At 39.4% G+C, this 17,158-nt stretch overlaps 1 long non-coding RNA gene across 1 annotated transcript in view; it reads left to right on the top strand.

The window, feature by feature from the left end:
- Positions 1-16,673, top strand: part of LOC132652209 (uncharacterized) — a 31,822-nt gene extending 15,149 nt beyond the window's left edge. Inside the window, exons 2-3 of the long non-coding RNA XR_009589689.1 lie at positions 12,741-12,772; positions 16,587-16,673. This is a non-coding gene — a long non-coding RNA (uncharacterized LOC132652209). The remainder of the gene's footprint in view (positions 1-12,740; positions 12,773-16,586) is intronic.
- Positions 16,674-17,158: the final 485 nt, after the last annotated feature.

Here is a 17,158-nt window from a genome sequence, read left to right as displayed (position 1 = left end):
AATTCTACCAGAGTGAACGCAGGACTAGCCACAGGATTATCATCATGGATTGCTGCAGCCATGAATCATCTGAAGGAATGGGCGGGTATGGGAGCGTTAGCAGGCCTTCTGGTGTTGGTCTCCTTGGTTTGCCTGTGGTACATATGCAAGATTAGAGTCTCACAACAGCGTAATGCAGCCATGACCATTCAGGCCTTTACAGCCATTGAAGCAGGACATTCTCCTCAAGCATGGTTGTCTACCATAAAAAGCTAAAATGTTATGCTCAGGATGCGAAGCTAAGCACTGCACTCAGGGTCAGCCGCTTTCGACCCCGAGAAGAGCATGTCTGATTGCATGCGGGTTGATGCCCCAGGTCCCGTCTCTGAGAAAAAGGTATCAGATGGGTCTGATGCTCTTTGGGTGGATGACACCTACATGAACATCTGTACAAAGTCCCAATTTATTTCTAATATCAGAGATCAGACCTCTACTCTTGCCTGATGCGTCTAAAACAAAAAAGGGGAACTGCAGAGAGCTGCGGAATGCTATGACTTAAAGATGGAGCTGGTTTCTGCCTTCCACCTTCCCGATGGTGAGTGCTCTCTGTCACGAACAACTCCACATTTGGCTAAGGCCAAGGATCTGGCTTGCTTCCATGTATGTGGACCTATCTGCATTTCCCACATGGCACGCTGGGGTTGGCTACCCAGAGGCTATTTAAGCTGTGGGCTGGCTTTCCCCAGGGTCAGATGATTGTTCAAGGTTCCTGAATAAACTGCATTGAAAAAAAAAGAATAAATAAAAAAATAAAAAATAACTAAAAAAATGGGATGCTGAATGGATAAATGAAAACATGCTAAAATACCATTCAATAGTACTAGGACTATCATATTTTCTCTTTACAGTTTACTATTTGATATTTCATTTTTTGAGAGCTATAAAGTATTTTAATACTTAAAATAACAAAGAATACTTGGAGAGTACAGTCTCATTTTTTTTTTCAAAAGAATATGTTGGTTATGATTGTAAGTTTAAGAAAAGTGGTTGAGCAGTGGAGAAAAGATACAAAGAACCTTTTGGAAGATTATACTGTCTTTCTGGGATAGCCTGTGGAAGCTTCAAAGATGAGGTTTTCCATTCCTCCTCACATATGGCACGAGATTTTAAGTTACTGTTTTCTAGGGTAGTCACCCCAAATGTCAGTGTGTTTATCTCTTGCCCTCTAGTAAAGAACTTCTGGGTCCAGGATGACTTCCTCATGGTAGAACTGACATTGATATCATCTCACTACTTTTCTTGGTGAAGAGGATGTGATGGATTTATTGTGGATGACAGGAGAATAAAGACACAAACTGGCAGAAAAGTCTCACACAGAGCAGACTGCAATACAGGGATCAGTTTCAAGTTAAAAGTTTTTGTCCAGGCCATAGAATATAGGATAAACATACTAAAATCTATAGCCTTAAGGAAGCTAAACAACAAAAAGATCTTAGGGAAGATGCATAATCCTCATTCAGAAGGGCAAACAGGGTAGGCATAGGAAGTGGGAGAAGACAAAGAACAGTACAGGAGCCGACCACAGACGGCCTCTGAAAGACCCTATATAGAAAGGTATCGAAACAGATACTGAGACTCATTACCAAACTTTGGACAGAGTGCAGGGAATCTTAGGGAAGAAGGGGGAGATAGAAGGACTGGGAGGGAAGAGGAATTCCACAAGGAGACCAAAAGAGCCAAAAAAATCTGTGCCTACGGGGTCCTGCAGAGACTGATGAATCAACCAGGGACCATGCATAGAGAGACCCTAGACGTCTTGCTCAGGTGTAGCCCATGGCAGCTCTGTCTCCATAGTGGGTACCTAGTAATGGGAGCAGGGGCAGTCTCTTGCTCTTTGATCACCTCCCCCTGGTGACAGGACCTTATTAGGCCACAGGGAAAGAGGATCCAGACAGTCCCCGTGATATCAGAGAGGCTAGGGTCAGATAGTAGGGGAGGAAGACCTCCCCTACCACTGGATTAGGAGAGAGGCATAGCAGGGGAAGAGGAGAGAAGGTGAGACTGGGATGAGATGAGGGAGGGGGCTACAGCTGGGACACAAAGTAAATGAATTGTAATAAATAATAATAAAAAAGGAAAAAGAATCTTTTGTCTAGGAAGAGGATGAAAGCAACACAAGCTGCTGTCACTTTTGAGATGCCACCAGCATAAGGTAGCTCCCTCTGCTCCTCCCCCCAATGTGTTCTACAGCCCAATGTCTCTTTTTCCTACTCTCATACTCACAAGCTCACTTTCCTACCTTTGTTTGTAGGTCTACTAAACTCTCCAGGACTACTTTGATTCTCCTGCATTCTGTATACTTTCTGTAATTCACATACTTTCTGTAATTCACATGTTTGCTGTGTTTTTGAAATATGTTCTCTATATCAAATCCACTATTTTACTTGACATTGATCATCAGGTATTTTATTAGTAAGTGCCAAATATAGCTAGCTGAAAACGCATGAATAATAGCAGTGTCTCAAGAAGCATTTCTATTTTATAGAGTAAATATGAGAAGAACAGATCTCCTAAGTGTATACTGAAAATAATAACAAAATACCCATCAAAAGAAATATTTAACTTCCTTACTACCGTAACAGCTCATATTGTGACAGTTTCTTTTTCTGTTAAGAACTGAAGTCCAGGAGGGGGGCAGAGCCAAGATGGCGACTAGCACACACAGTTTCTGAGCGGTGGGATACCTGAACTTCTGAGTTGGAGAATGGAAGGACCCCCAACCCAGGAAAACCACAGCGAGGCTTTCTGAACAACAGGGAACATCGCAGGAGGTGAAAACTTTGGCCTCCGGTCACCTGGAGACTTGCTTGGGGAAGGAGAGAAACAATCCTTTTTTCTTGCTGCACTCCCTTCCCCCAGACCTCCTTCCTCCTCTGCATAACAGCACTGCGAACTCATCTTTCTCAGCGCAGACCTAACTGCCTGGGGTATACAGCCACTGAGGCGGAGCCCCAAGCCCTTTAGCAGCAGACAAAAGCCAGCAGTACGTGTCCCGGAGTCCCAGATTCGCGCAGCGGCAGCACCATCCTCCCAGGGCACGAATCTGCTAGACACCATACTAGCCCCGCAGGATTGCCACCACTGATGGTACGGCCCGCCCAATCCCACAGTGACAGAGAATATGCTATATACTCACCAAAACCAGGCAGAAACGTCATACAACCTGGACACACCAGGCGCTGGGCCTCCCAAGCTTGGAGAGCACAACAAAGAGATCCCAGGACTTCCCAGAAAGCATTGGGACTAGCAACCCAGTCTCCAGTTACAGTGGGAATTGGCAGCAGAGCAGCACTGAACTGGCTGGGCATCACAGCCCTCCAGTTTAAGACTACCCAGGGCCAAACCAGAGAACAGAGAGCCTGGTTACCCCATCCCTGCTGAAGTGACCACCCTGAAATCTCCAGCTGCAGCAAGACCTCAGAACCTGGCAGTGACAGCAGCACAGAACTGGCAGAACACATCAAAGAAACAGGGCCAAACCAGAGAGCAGAGAGCCCCGGATACCACAATATCTGCCAAGAGACCTGCCTGTAAGTGAGTGCACCCTTGAGAATCTACAGTTCCCCAGATCCTGGGTCCTTCTAAATCAGAAGCCAGACATCGAACCCCCCTCCCACCCACATACCCACTTTGGGAAACAGAGGGGCACTAGGGACATTGAAGTTCCTGCCCTGTGGGCCTGATTGAGGAGTTAAGACAGTTAATGCCAGAAATTGCGCTGCGATCATCACTAGCATCTGCGACATATACAGTGCAGAGCCCCTCCCACACACTCAAGGGTTCAACATTAGCCATCACTCTGTCCCTCGAGACACACGTCCACGCACACTTACACACAGACACACACACACACACACACATGCGCACGCGCACACACGCTTGCATTTGCCCCCTTTTGAGTCTGCGTACTTTCCTACCACAGGTACAGCTAGTCCTCAGCACACGCTGAGAGTGCTTAGCTTCCTGAAGAACTCTCCAGACACCAGAGAGAGACAGCACCAGTCTGATCTGCAGAATCCAAAAACAAACAGGGAAGGTTTCAGATAAGCCAATGGCCAGAGGTAGGCGAAAGAACACTTCCAACATAAATCAGGACATCATGACTTCACCAGCAAACCCCAAAATCGATAGATACACCAATTCAGCAGAAGCACAGGAAAATGACTTTAAAGCCATGCTTGCCCAATTATTTGAGGCTCATAAGGAGGAAATGAACAAGTCTTTCAAAGAGATGGCCAGTCAATTGGAGGCAAAGAAAGAAGAAATAGACAATATCCTTAAAGAAACACAGGCAAACATAGCCAAACAAATAGATACACAAGTAGAGGAAAAATTAGTGGCATATAAGAAGGAAATGAAAAAAGAAATAGAGGCCATCGTAGAGAGACAGGAATCCAACTTCAAACACATGAAAGAAATGGTGCAAGGCATGACAACAGAATTAGAATCAATAAAGAAAACACAAAATGAGAAAACCCTTGAGCTGGAGAACTTGGAGAAAAGATCAGGAACCACAAAAGTAAGCATCACCAACAGAATACAAGAGATGGAAGAGAGAATCTCTGGAGCTGAAGACACACTTGCAGAAATGGATACTTCTCTCAAAGAAAAAGTAAAATCAGAAAAGTTCCAATCACAAAATATCCAAGAAATCAAGGATGCTATGAAAAGACAAAATCTAAGAATAATAGGAATTCATGAAAAAGAAGACTCCAGACTCCAAGGTCCAGAAAATATTTTCAAGAAAATCATAGAAGAAAATTTTCCCAACTTAAAGAAAGAGATGTCCATAAATATACAAGGGGCCTACAGAACTCCAAATAGACTAGACCAGAAAAGAAACACATCACGTCACATCATAGTCAAAACACTAAATCTACAGAACAAAGAAAAGATATTAAAAGCAGCAAGGAAAGGGAAAAAGGTTAAGTAACATATGAAGGTAGACCTATCAGAATCACACCGGACTTCTCATCAGAAACTATGAAAGCCAGAAGGGCCTGGGCAAGTATCATGGAGACTCTAAGAGATCACAAATGTCAACCCAGACTACTATACCCTGCAAAGCTTTTAATCAACATAGATGGAGAAAACAAAATATTCCATGACAAAACTAAATTTGCACAATATCTACACAGCAAACCATCCCTACAGAAGATACTAGAAGGAAAACTCCAATCCAATGAAAACAAATTCACCCAAGAAAACAGGGCATACAGATAATGTCCCAATAAAAATGAAAAGAAAACAAGCAATGAAACAGGGTTAGATCATCGACTCCATTACAAAAGGAACTAACATGCATTGGTTACTATTATCTATCAATATCAATGGACTCAACTCACCAATAAAAAGACACAGGCTAACTTAATGGTTAAGGAAACAGGATCCAACATTCTGTTGCATCCAAGAAACACACCTATGCAACAAAGACAAACACTACCTCAGAGTAAAGGGCTGGAAAACTGTTTTTCAAGCAAATGGTTCCAGAAAACAAGCTGGACTAGCCATCCTAATATCTAATAAAATAGACTTTCAACCCAAATTAATCAAAAAAGATAAGGAGGGCCACTATATTCTCATCAAAGGAAAAATCCACCAAGAGGACATCACAATCTTGAATATCTATGCCCCAAATACAAGAGCACCGACATTCGTAAATAAAACATTATTAAAGCTTAAATCATACATTGATCCTAATACCTTAATAGTGGGAGACTTCAACACTCCACTCTCACCAAGGGACAGATCAACTAGACAGACACAAAATAGGGAAATAAAAGCACTCACAGAATCCCTAAATCAAATGGACCTAATAGACGTCTACAGATCATTTCACCCAAACTCAAAAGAGTACACCTTCTTTTCAGCACCGCATGGAACCTTTTCCAAAATAGACCATATAGTGGGCCACAAAGCAAGCCTCAACAGATACAAAAGGATTGAAATAATCCCTTGTATACTATCTGACCACCATGGACTAAAGCTAGACATCAACAACAACAGAAACAACAAAAAGCCGACACGCACATGGAAACTGAACAACTTACTACTCAATGACAGCTGGGTTAAGGAAGAAATAGAGAAAGAAATTAAAGACTTCCTAGAATTCAATGAAAAGGAAGGCACAACATACCCAAATTTTATGGGACACATTGAAAGCAGTGCTCAGAGGAAAATTTATAGCACTAAGTGCCTGCAAGAAGAAATTGGTAACATCACATACAAACAACTTAATGGCCCAACTGAAAACCCTAGAAAAAAAAGAAGCAGATACACCCAAGAGGAGCAGACGGCTGGAAATAATCAAACTAAGGGCTGAAATCAATCAACTACAAACAAATAAAACTATCCAAAGAATCAATGAAACAAAAAGCTGGTTCTTTGAGAAAATCAACAAGATAGACAAACCCTTAGCCAAACTAACTAAAAAGCAGAGAGAAACTATCCAGATCAGCAAAATCAGAAATGAAAATGGGGACATAACCACAGACATTGAGGAAATCCAAACAATTATTAGGTCATACTACACAAGTCTTTATGCCACAAAATTTGAGAATCTAAATGAAATGGATAGTTTTCTTGAAAGATTCCATCTACCAAAACTAAGTCAAGATCAGGTAGAAAGACTGAATAGCCCTATATCTCCCAAGGAAATCGAAGCAGTCATTAACAGTCTCCCCTCCAAAAAAAGCCCTGGACCAGATGGCTTCGGCGCAGAATTCTACAAGACCTTCAAAGAAGTGCTAACTCCAATTCTCCTCAAGCTATTCCACAAAATAGAAACAGAAGGAACACTACCAAACTCATTCTATGAAGCCACAGTCACCTTAATACCTAAACCACACAAAGACCCAACAAAAAAAGAGAACTTCAGGCCTATCTCTCTTATGAACATTGACGCAGAAATACTCAATAAAATACTTGCAAACCGAATCCAAGAACACATCAAAGATATCATCCACCATGACCAAGTAGGCTTCATCCCAGGCATGCAAAGGTGGTTCAACATACGGAAATCCATCAATGTAATCCAGTACATAAACAAACTAAAGGAGAAAAACCACATGATCATCTCCTTAGATGCCGAAAAAGCATTTGACAAAGTCCAACACCCATTCATGTTTAAAATCTTGGAGAGATCAGGGATACAAGGCACATACCTAAACATAGTAAAGGCAATATATAGCAAGCCTATAGCAAACATCAAACTCAATTGAGAGAAACTTAAATCAATCTCACTGAAATCAGGGACAAGACAAGGCTGTCCATTGTCCCCATATCTCTTCAACATAGTACTTGAAGTCCTAGCCAGAGCAATAAGACAACTAAAGGAGATCAAGGGGATACAAATCGGAAAGGAAGAGGTCAAAGTGTCACTATTTGGAGATGATATGATAGTATACATGAGCGACCCCAAAAATTCAACCAGAGAACTCCTTCAGCTGATAAACACCTTCAGCAAAGTGGCAGGATACAAAATCAACTCAAAAAAATCAGAAGCCTTCCTATATACCAAAGACAAAAAGGCTGAGAAAGAAATTAGGGAAACCACACCCTTCACGATAGCCACTAATAACATAAAGTACCTTGGTGTGACTCTAACCAAGCAAGTGAAAGACCTGTTTGAGAAAAACTTCAAGTCTCTGAAGAAAGAAATCGAAGAAGATATCAGAAGATGGAAAGATCTTCCATGCTCATGGATTGGTAGGATTAACATTGTGAAAATGGCCATACTGCCAAAAGCAATCTACAGATTCAATGCAATTCCGATCAAAATACCAACTCAATTCTTTACAGACCTTGAAAAAAAGATTCTCAGCTTCATATGGAGAAACAAAAAATCCAGAATCTCTAAAACAATCCTGTATAACAACAGATCATCTGGAGGTATCTCCATTCCTGATCTCAAGCTGTACTACAGGGCAACAGTAATAAAAACTGCATGGTATTGGCATAGAAACAGAAAGGAGGATCAATGGAACCGCATAGAAGACCCAGAAATAAATCCACACACCTATGAATACTCGATATTCGACAAAGAAGCCAAATCCATTCAATGGAAAAAAGACAGCATCTTCAACAAATGGTGCTGGACCAACTGGATGTCTACATGCAGAAAAATGAAAATAGATCCATATTTATCACCCTGCACAAAACTAAAGTCAATGTGGATCAAGGACCTCAACATAAAACCAGATACCCTAAATCAATTGGAAAAAAAAGTGGGGAGCAGCCTAGAACTCATTGGCACAGGAGACAACTTCCTGAACAGAACACCAACAGCACAGGCTCTAAGAGCAACAATCAATAAATGGGACCTCATGAAACTGAAAAGTTTCTGTAAAGCAAAGGATACCGTCATCAAAACAAAACGACTGCCTACAGATTGGGAAAGAATCTTCACTAACCCTTTATCTGACAGAAGACTAATATCCAGTATATACAAAGAACTAAAGAAGCTGAAAAGCAGCAATCCAAGTAATCCAATTAAAAAATGGGGAACAGAGCTAAACAGAGAATTCTCGACAGAGGAATATCGAATGGCAGAGAAACACTTAAAGAAATGCTCATCCTCATTAGCCATCAGGGAAATGCAAATCAAAACGACCCCGAGATATCACCTTACACCCATCAGAATGGCCTAGATGAAAAACTCAAGCTACAATACATGCTGGAGAGGTCGTGGAGAAAGGGGAACCTTCCTCCACTGCTGGTGGGAATGTAAACTGGTACAACCACTCTGGAAAGCTATCTGGCGCTTTCTAAGACAAATAGGAATAGTGCTTCCTCCAGACCCAGCTATACCACTGCTAGGTATATACCCAAAGTTTGTTCAAGTACACAAAAAGGACACTTGCTCAACCATGTTTATAGCAGCTCTATTTGTAATAGCCAGAACCTGGAAACAACCCAGATGTCCATCAATGGTGGAATGGGTACAGAAATCGTGGTATTTTTATACAATGGAATACTACTCAGCAATCAAAAAGGAGGAAATCATGAAATTTGCAGGCAAATGGTGGGATCTAGAAAAGATCATTCTGAGTGAAATATCCCAGAAGGAGAAAGACAAACATGGGGTATACTCACTTATATAGACCTATAAGATATGATAAACATAATGAAATCTATACACCTAAAAAAGATAATCAATTGAGCAGACATAGGGTAAGATAATCAATCCTCGTTTAGAAAGACAGATGGGATGTGCATTGAACGTATGACAGGAGTCTACTGAGCGCATCTGAAAGACTCTAACTAGCAGTGTTTTCAAAGCAAATACTCATGACCAAATCTTTGGCAGAATACAGGGAATCATAAGAAAGAAGGGGAGTTAGTCTGAAGGGGAAAGGATAGGAGCTCCACAAGGACCAAATATATCTGGGCACAGGGTCTTTTCTGAGACGGACATTCAACCAAGGACCATGTATGGATATAACCTAGAACCTCCACTCAGATGTAGCCTGTGGTAGCTCAGTAACCAATTGGTTTCCCAAAGTGAGGGGAACAAGGACTATATCTAACAGGAACTCAATGACTGGCTCTTTGGTCTCCCCCACCCCTGAAGGGAGGAGCAGTCCTGTTATGCCACAGAGGAGGGCTTTGCAGCCAGTCCTGAAGATACCTGATAAAACAGGATCAGATGAATTGGGAGGAGGTCCCCCCCCCATCAGTGGACTTGGAAAGGGGCATGGTGGAGATGAGGGAGGGAGGGAGGGACTGGGAGGGATGAGGGATCGGGACACGGCTGGGATACAGAGTTAATAAAATGTAACTGATAAAAAAAATAAAATAAAATAAAACATAAACGAAAAAAAAAAAAAGAACTGAAGTCCAAAATGACAGCTAATCCCTTCCAAAATATCAGCTGAAAGGCTTTAAAATGTTTTAGAAAATGCATGTCTTCAAAATATTTACCTATTTTGCATGATTTATTGGGAGATTACTAGTAGATTTTTTTTATTAGAATAAGAGATTAAATTCAGAAAAAGAAGGTGTGAGAAGAAGGTGCAGAGATGAAGGCCATTGCATTCTTAGAATGATGGTGACAATGCAAAGACAGGGTGAGTCACATGAGCACAGTGTCATTTGTAGGAAGCAGGATCATCAGTTGGCTCATAGGTATTTCTAACCATATATTCACCAAAACATTTGATAAAATCCTCACATGGATCAATTGCTATTTTGCAGAGGAAATATTCCTTCAGATAAATAAAAACATTCATGACTACAAATTTGGAAGGAGATATAATCCTTGATTTATCAAGAGGCAATGCAAGGCTGTTTTATTACATAACAGATATCCAAGAGAAAAATAAAAGTTGATTAATAAATTATCTTAGCAATTTCATCATTAAGTATTTTATATCCCACAGCAAGGATTTTAACATGAACTAATTACAGAAAGATCAAAAATTAAGAAGCAAAGAAGGTTATTATTCATAAAGTGAAGGATAATGGGCAAAAGAAAACTTCACTTGAGAAAAGCAATCAATGCCATGATATAAATAAAAATAGTGAAATAATGATGTAAAATTACAAAAGGAGGTGAGAATCTGAGCACACTAAAAGTATTGAGCAGGTGATGCCAGCAATACAAAATGTAGTGGATATTAAAGAATAAAAATAGAAAAAAAATGATACAAATTACTAATTTTTTTCAATTTTAAGAAAAAAGAAACCCAAAAGTGTAAGCATAAGGTTATTGTATAATTCAAATGTTGATTTCTGAACAAGTATAACTAGGATGCATGTTGGAAGTAAAACAAATTAGCTTAGAGGGTTAAGAGTAGATAACTGTTCAGTTATTGTTCTGTGAGACTTATTAAACAAATATAAATTAGTCTCATTATTTGTGTGAAGAGAAACAAAAACAGTTTTGTCAAAATAACTGTAACAGAGCAGCTAATATGATTTCTCCCTGGAATGTTTTTGGTACAAGTTTAAATTTTCCTATGTATGTTTATAATAAAACAAATTTAAATTGAATTTACATATTGATATGACTTAAATTATAAACCATCTACATAATATAATTTTATATTTAAATATTACTACAGTTCTCTAAAGTGTTTACAATTGCTGCTAATGATCAGAAAACATCAAAGGAAAGCAAATGCCTGTCCTGAATATCTGCTCTGAGATTCCACCTTTTAGATAGGACAAGAAAGTCACACCTGTGAAATCTCAACAACATGGCTACCTAAACTAGATCAGAACAATGACAGCACCAGCTGGCATGCCTTTATGAATGGAGTCTCTTGGAACCCTATCCCATCTGAGGAGTTTCAGGCAATTAGCAGTTGCTGAAAAAATGAGAATTGATCTTTCCCAGTGATAATCCCTTAACTGGTTGTTGAATGCCAGTGGTCAGCCCTATAAACACACACATAGAAAAAACACTAAACTGAATTAGCTTTTATGTATGGTGATGACTGAAGAAAAAGATTTTGTTGGAGGAAATTGTAACTTCTTATGTAAATTTAAATATATAAATTTAAAATTTTAATCTACTAATTGCACATGGAGGTCAGAATGTCTAGCATTGCAGTTGCCAAGGTACTTGACCCATCTTGCTGGGCCTGAGAACCCATCCTGGGTCTTCTGCAAAATCAATAAGTACTCTTAAAACCTGAGACTTCAGGGTATGAAAGCAGATGCTGAGACTAACAATCAAACCTTGGGCAGAGTTCAGGGAATCATATGCAAGAAGAGGGAGTTAGTAAGACCTGGAGAGAACAGGAGCTCCACAAGGACCAAATATAACCGGGCACAGGGATCTTTTCTGAGACTGATTCTCCAACCAAGGACCATTCATGGATATAACCTAGAACCCCTGCTCATACCTAGCCTTTGGCAGCTCATTATCTAAGTGGGTTCCCCAGTAAGGTGAACAGGGACTGTCTCTGACATGAACTCAGTGGCTGGCGCTTTGACCTCCCCTCCCCTTCAAGGGAGGAGCAGCCTTGAGGAAGGCAATGCAACCAGTCCTGATGAGACCTAATAGGCTAGGGTCAGATGGAAGGGGAAAGGGACCTCCCCTATCAGTGGACTTAGAGAGGGGCAGGGAGGAAATGAGGGAGGGAGGGTGGGTGGAATTGGGAGGGAATGAGGGAGGGGGCTACGCCTGGAATACAAGGTAAATAAACTGTAATTTATAATAAAAATTAAAAGGAAAGGTTAAAAAAAAAAAAGCCCGAGACTTCTCACCAGTTCCTTCTTATCTCTTATCTCAGACAGGCTTAAAGGCCTGTCTGTGGTGAAAAGACATTCTTCCCTCTCTTTCTGAACATGTAATGTCAAGGTTCGTTGTGTATGTCATCAGTTTGAAGTTCAATACTTATGAATTTGACTTGGGCTCTCTGTGTATGTGTACCCTGTATTCTTTCACTATGGATTTTCATGCTACCCACCTCACCTTACAGGTCTTCACAGGCTTTATATCATATTAGTGGAGATGCAGAGAAGAAATGTATCTTTAATCGTCCACTTTCTTTCTCCATGTTTTAATTGCTTCGATGGATCTCAACTCTGTTCATTTATCTTAGGTTTTAGGCTGTTTTATAATTCTGAGAGGTTTCACTAATTAAAGCTTTGTCTATAGTCACTGCTAAGAATTACTCAACTTGTCTATTATTAATTATCACTTGAGATTATGTAATGCATGTAATGCAGTTCTGTCTTATTTTTCTTTTCAGAATGTGAACCTCAACTGCTGATTTATATTCTGGTAAAAGCAGAAAGATTTCTGTTGTCTCTTTTACTTAATTGGATGAATCCCAGGTGGTTTCCATAAATGTTATACCAAAAAACTCAAATGAATTTTTAAAATTATGTTAGCCATTTGGAGAATGTAACTGTGACAAATGATGGGTTTTTGTGTTTGCTTACTTTTTTATTTTGTTTTTATTTTTATTTATTTATTTTTTTTTTGCTGAACTGAAAATGCAGTGTATTAGTAGAATATTTAAGAATTTTTTTTCCTGTGGAAAGACTCTTCAGAGAAAAATCATTAAGCTCAGACAGCTTTACAACATCTGGAACAGTTATGAATCCATTATACAGACCTGGTGGAGGTTTCTTACACTCATAGTGTTGAAAATCACATGTGCCAATTCAGTTAGACAGCATTTCTGATCTCTTGAAAATGAGAAGGAAAGTGACTGAGTATCCCTGAGTAAAATTTAGAACTTCCCATGTGTTTTATTCAATGAAAGGCTTAAGGAGAAAATAATGCAAGGATTGTAAGGAAATTGTGACTTCTTATGAGTTGCCTTCCCACAATGGTTGTGTTAAACACAAAATCAGAAGCCCCCATATTGACACAGTAAAATAACATGCAATAGCTAGTTCCTATGATTCTTAGGAAACTTCTTCTCTTACTTTACAAACATAGTAGGAATTACATTAACTCATCAGCTGTCTAGTACACGCAATGTGTACTCATAATCCAGAAACTTGTAACAAAAGAGACAAAGTATTGGTGTGTATATGAACTCAAATTTTAAAGCTTGTATTTCTCTTTCTCAGATTATAAATTTTGGAATTAAATAAGTAGCTAAAAATTTTTCTAAAACAAATAAATTTGCTCTAAACTCATAAGATTTTATATTTTACACACACACACACACACACACACAGACAAACAGACTCACAGAGACATGTGAGAGATCAAAAAAAAAAAAGAACAAAAAATTTCAAGTATAGTCTAGGGTGTATGCCTCATGAAATATTAAGATGCCAGAAAGGAGTCAGCTGTGAGGAAACAAGAGTTTATCTGTATTTGCTATCAAATCATGTGGCAGATGGATTGCCCCTTTGTACTGAAACGTTAAGATTGTTAAGATTGTTCCTGCCAAATTACAAGCTGCCAAACAGAATGCACACACACGTGCACTGAAGAATAGTCTGTCCAATCTCACTCTCCCCCTGTGAGTTCTTCTATAAAATCATCGAAAGAAGTAAGCTAACAGGTAGATCTGGCCCTGCATAACTTGGTAAAGAAAATGGGATTAACCTACCTCACAAACACAATGATATAATAGATATTCAGGAAAACGTCTTTAAAATCTACAATACAGAACATACTGTAAGTTTCATCTCTATATGCCTGGTTGAGAAAGTCCACTCCACTTTTTTTTTTTCAATTTTCATTGAATGCTTTGTTTTCTGTTGTAAACTGTTAGACTATCTGTGTCTTTTTCTGATTTGTGGGAACTGAGGAATTTCCCTAATCCATAGCTAAATCAAAATCTGTCATCACCCATTAGAATCTGAAATTAGATTAAAACTACACTTGCCCATGTCTAAGCTGGTGTAAACATGATAATACCAATAAGTAGAACACAGATTTGCTACATTGGCTTATTAACTTATATTTTTCTTGCACACACCAGGATCAATATGCATTAGCTGATATTATTTTCATCAACAGCATGTAATGGAACAACCACAGAAAGCTCTTTGCAGCCTTGTATGCTTAAGGATCTTCATTTATTTCCCTATTTGACATAAATGAAATCCAGCATTTTGTCTTTTAATAGTATTATTGGAATGTTCCTCTCATTTCCTCATACTCTTAAAGTTTTACTTCCGCTGTTTTTACTTACATATATGAGATTGTGTGTGTGGCCACAGACACTAGAGGCGGTGGGTCTCACTGGAGCTAGAACTGCAGGTAGTGGCTAGCCAGCCATGGTGGGTGGTGGGAACTAACCCTGAACGGCCTGCAAGGGTACTGCATGCTGTTAACCACTGAACTGTCTCTCCAGCCGTTTATTCTCATGTGTTGAAAGTATTTGACATCTTAAAAACTATATGAAACACACACACACATATATACATATATGTAACTTCACATACAAAGTTACAAAAGATTCTACTTCAAGCACTAGTATACATTTAAAATGGCTCGAGTCGAAAGGGGGAATAACCCAAGTGTCTATTGGTGGAAATAAAGATGAAGAAATATAGACATATGTTTAATAAAGATTACTGAGCTTCACAGAAAAAGATGTCTTGACACATACAGCATGAATCTCCCAGACATAAGCCTGAAGAAAATAATTTTGAAGCAAAGAAAAAGCTAATTTTAAAAGATATTTATTTGTTTGCTTATTTATTCATCTATCTATCTATTTGTCTATCTATCTATCTATCTATCTATCTATCTATCTATCTATTTATGTGTTTAGGGCACGTGTGTTAATGCCTTTGGAGATAATAGGTCTTTAGACACCCTAGAGCTGAAGTTACAGGTGAGTTGTGAGCCTTTTGAATGGGATCCTAGGAACTGAGCCTGGGACCTATGGAAGAGATGCAAGTGCTCTTAACCACAGAGCCATTATGATAGCCCCCAAGTAGGATTTTATGGGCCATTCCGGTAGGTCATGGCATAAAAGCCCTTGCCAAGTAAACCTGACAATCTGAGTTTAACCACAGGATCACACAGTCAGAGAGAACTGACTTCTGAAAATAATTCTCTGACTTCAAACGAACTTATAGTATAGTGTGGTACTCATGTGACTGATTTCATAGGCACACATGTCTGTATATGTCTGCACACACACACACACACACACACACACACACACATCCAAATAATAAGAAATGAAAAATTTTAGAAGACAGATTATTTTATTCCACATAAATTGTCACATAGAGTAATCAAATTCATAGGGAAAATGCCTGCAGATTGATTGAGAAGGTTTTTGTTTTGTTTTGTTTTTTGTTTTTTTTTCTTGGAAACTTTTAGCTTTTATTATTATTTTTTTAATTTTTTATTTAACTTTTAAAAATTTTTTTATTTAACTTTTATTAATTATACTTTATTCCTTTTGTATCCCCCCATAAGCCCCTCCCTCCTCCCCTCCCGGTCCCACCGTCTCCCCCTTTCTGCATGCATGACTCTCCCCAAGTCCACTGATAGGGGAGGTCCTCCTCTCCTTTCTGATCTTTTTGTTGTTGTTGTTCTTCTCAATGCAGTTTATTCAGGAACCTTGAACAATCTTCTGACTCTGGGGAAAGCCAGCCCACAGCTTAAATAGCCTCTGGGTAGCCAACCCCAGCGTGCCACGTGGGCAATGCAGATAGGTCCACATACAGGGAAGCAAGCCAGATCCTCAGCCTTAGTCAAATATGGAGTTGTTTGTGACAGAGAACACTCACCATCGGGAAGGTGGTTTTTTGATGGAATAGAGCAATGGTTCTCAACCTGTGGATGGGGACCCTACTGAGGTCAAATGACACTTTCACATGGGGTACCCTAAGACCATTGGAAAATACAGATATTTACACTATGATTTATAAGAATAGAAACATTACAGTGAATTAGCAGTGAAAATAATTTTCTGGTTAGGGGTCCCCACAACATGAAGCACTGGCTTGAAGGGGCACAGTATTAAGAAAGTTGAGAACCACTGATATAGAGATGATAAGGTCCAGGGTTGGAAATGTGTGAAAAAAAACCTAAATAGGCTGAACTTTGTTAATCTCTGTACCTAAATGTTGTTAAGAGTCTAAATATTATATGTATTTTAAAACAGTTAAACAAGAAACCTACAATAATAGCATCTATGCCGAAATGGAATAGATTTGAAAACACCCGCAAGACTGGGAAGAAAAACCTGCGGCCAAGGAATCTCAGGACTCATCATCTCTTGAAGGGAATGATTGCAGATTTTGATGTCACTCAAAAAGTAAAATAGAAAGCAGTGGAGATCTGGGCCAGCCAACCTTTGGGGAAGATGCTATTTGTTTCTTAGCTGGATCCTGAACAACATCCACACTCATGTCTTACTGCACAGTGGATTCTTTCCTTAACTTATATCCTGATGCTCAGTATCAAGAGCCCTACTGCAGGAAGTGTGAGTTCAATGCAGTGAGTCTTCCACATTTTCTGTGTTTGAGTGTCTAATAACCATATTTTTATGTAGAAGTGGGGTAATAAACACGCTCTCCACTGCCATTCTTCCTACAAAGACAAGATGTAAGAGAAAAAATGAAGAGTTGCATGAGACGGACTAGAACACAGGGAGGAAGGAACAGAAATGTGCAGAATTACTGAAGGGTTAGGAGGATGATTAGATGGAGAAACATTGTATAGCAACAACAAAGG

Source organism: Meriones unguiculatus, chromosome 2 (genome assembly GCF_030254825.1).
Source record: "Meriones unguiculatus strain TT.TT164.6M chromosome 2, Bangor_MerUng_6.1, whole genome shotgun sequence".
Classification (NCBI taxonomy): domain Eukaryota; kingdom Metazoa; phylum Chordata; class Mammalia; order Rodentia; family Muridae; genus Meriones; species Meriones unguiculatus.
This window is presented reverse-complemented; position numbering and strand designations above follow the sequence as displayed.